Below are 2,745 nucleotides of genomic sequence, written 5' to 3'. Positions count from 1 at the left end.
AATCTTTTCCCTCAAATGCTTCCGGTGGATCAGCGCTACAATTTACAAACTTACTATTCGAAAACATTGTTAAAATGTAATATTGTCATTCAAAGATTTATAGATTAACATCTCGTGAATGCAACCGCATTTCCAGATTTAAAAATAACTTTACTGGGAAATCACACTTTGCAATAAACAACGTGGTATGCTCAGAAAAATAGGCTAGGCGATACATGTTAGCGCCATCTTGGAACCATCTAAAATCAAATATACTATTGTAAATATTCCCTTACCTTTGATTATCTTCATCAGAAGGCACTTCCAGGAATCCCAAGTCCACAACAAATGTAGTTTTGTTCGAAAAAGTTAATAATTTTTGTCCCAATAGTTCCTTCTTGTTAGCACGTTCTGAAGGCTACTCATAACGTATTGAAGCGCGTGGGACTTGTCGTCACGAATGTGCAAAAAAATATATATTTACGTTCGTTCAAACATGTCAAACGTTGTATAACATAAATCTTTAGGGCCTTTTTCAACCAGAGCTTCAATAATATTCAAGGCGGACGATTGCATTGTCTTACTAAACGTTTCGGAACAAAAGGGTTCCCATGGGCGCCCGCATCATAGTAGTAATGGCCCTCCCCCTGTGACCAACTTCTCAAGGCTCTCTTTGGGTCAGTTTCTACCATAGAAGACTCAAACCACTTTGTAAAGACTGTTGACATCTAGTGGAAGCCTTAGGAAGTGCTAAATGATTAATAAGTCCCTGTGTGTTTCAATGGCAAAGGTTTGAAGTGATTCCACACATCAGATTTCCATTTCCTGTTAGGATTTGTCTCAGGGTTTTGACCTGCCATATGAGTTCTGTTATACTCACAGACACCATTCAAACAGTTTTAGAAACTTTAGGGTATTTTCTATCCAAGTCAAACAATTATATGCATATTCTAGTTACTGGGCAGGAGTAGTAACCAGATTAAATCGGGTATGTTTTTTATCCGGCCGTGCAAATACTGCCCCCTATCCCCAACAGGTTATTAATGTCATCAGGTATTGTTAACTTTATAACTATAGTTTTTTTCTACAAAATTTAGAAATGTGCCGTTTTCACATATGTATACACTGGCATTGTGCTGGGATATTGAAAATGAAGTTGGCAAGTGGTAGATTTACCCTTTTAACAGAGATTAATGTAGGATTAAATGTGATTATCATATACAGTGCCTTCAGCAAGTATTCACAGCCCTTGAATTGTTCCACATTTTGTTGTGGTACAAAGTGAAATTAAAATGGATTTAATTGTAATGTTTGGTCGACGATGTACACAATACTCCATCATGTGAACATGGAAGAAAAATTCTACCATTTTTTTTTTTTAATTAAAAATAAAACACTAATATATCTTGATTAGATTAGTATTCACCCCCCTAAAACAATACATATTGGGAACACATTTGCCAGCGATTACAGCTGTGAGTCTTTTGGGATTAGTCTCTAAGAGCTTTGCACACCTGGATTGTACAATATTTATTAATTTGTATTTATTTAACCTTTATTTAACTAGGCAAGTTGAACATTATTCTTAAAAAAATTCTTCAAACTCGGTCAAATTGGTTGTTAATCATTGCTAGAAAACCATTTTCAAGTCTTGCCATAGATTTTCAAGCCAAGTTAGGTCAAAACTGTAACTACGCCACTCAGGAACATTTAAAATAATCTTGGTAAGCAACTCCAGTGTATATTTGGCCTTGTGTTTTAGGTTATTGTCCTGCTAAAAGGTGAATTTGTCTCCCAGTCTCTTGTAAAGAAGATTGAACTAAGTTTTCCTTTAGGTTTTGCCTTTGCTTAGCTATTTCTTTATATCATAAAAAACTCCCTAGTCCTTGCCAATGACAACCATACCCATAACATGATGCAGTCACCACTATGCTTCAAAAATATGAAGAGTGGTACTCAATGATGTGTTTCTCCAAACATAATGCCTTGAATTTTACTTAAAAATAAATAAAAAAACATTGGCCAGGATTGTGTGTGTGTGTCTCTGTGTTTGTGTGTGTATATGTCTCTCTCTCTCTGTGTGTGTCTGTCTGTTTTTGACCCCCCCAAAAAATACAATCACTTCACCAGGATAGTCTGTCTGTCTGTCTGTCTGTCTGTCTGTCTGTCTGTCTGTCTGTCTGTCTGTCTGTCTGTCTGTCTGTCTGTCTGTCTGTCTGTCTGTCTGTGACTTTTTACCCACAGCCCTCGAAAACTTGGAAGAGTGGGTTCGGGGACCACCCGCGGGAACCCGGCCTAGAGTGCACAGTGTGTCTCGGGCCCCGACCTCTGACTTCCATACGACTCTGGTTTCTCTTCATTACGCACAAGCCTTTCGCCTTTTACTAAAGACTTCCGTGGAGAGGAACATGCACGAGTTCAACGTATTTTTGGAGGGGCTTTGCTTCTGGCAGAGCCCGGTGTCTTGTTTCAAGAGAAATTGACAGAAATGACACCGAGACTTTTTGCTCAGGCGTTTGACTTGAAGCCGACGTATTTTTCCACTCAAAGTAGTCGCTCGGGGCAATTGAGTTCAATCCCGACGTTGACTGGCATATTTGCCGGGCTTTAAACAAATTGTCGCACTAGGCTTAAAGAGCTAGTGACTTAAAGACGCATTAGCGGGTGCCCGGCGGGTGCAGGGGTCAATTTGTGGGTTATTGCTTCTCTGCCTTTTGGCTCAGATCAAGCTTGGTACCGAGGTGCCCCAAAGCCCGCTGAGCCAGA

The 2,745-nt window shown here is 39.3% G+C and overlaps 1 non-coding gene across 1 annotated transcript; it reads left to right on the top strand.

Moving 5' to 3' along the window:
* Positions 1-2,319: 2,319 nt before the first annotated feature.
* On the top strand, positions 2,320-2,436 carry LOC123724919 (U5 spliceosomal RNA). The gene has a single exon (XR_006757396.1). It is a non-coding gene; the product is annotated as a U5 spliceosomal RNA (small nuclear RNA).
* The last annotated feature ends 309 nt before the right edge of the window (positions 2,437-2,745 follow it).

The sequence above is a fragment of the Salmo salar genome, chromosome ssa10 (genome assembly GCF_905237065.1).
Source record: "Salmo salar chromosome ssa10, Ssal_v3.1, whole genome shotgun sequence".
In the NCBI taxonomy this organism is placed as follows: Eukaryota; Metazoa; Chordata; class Actinopteri; order Salmoniformes; family Salmonidae; genus Salmo; species Salmo salar.
The sequence above is the reverse complement of the archived record's forward strand: the minus strand, read 5'-3'. Positions and strand labels throughout refer to the sequence as shown.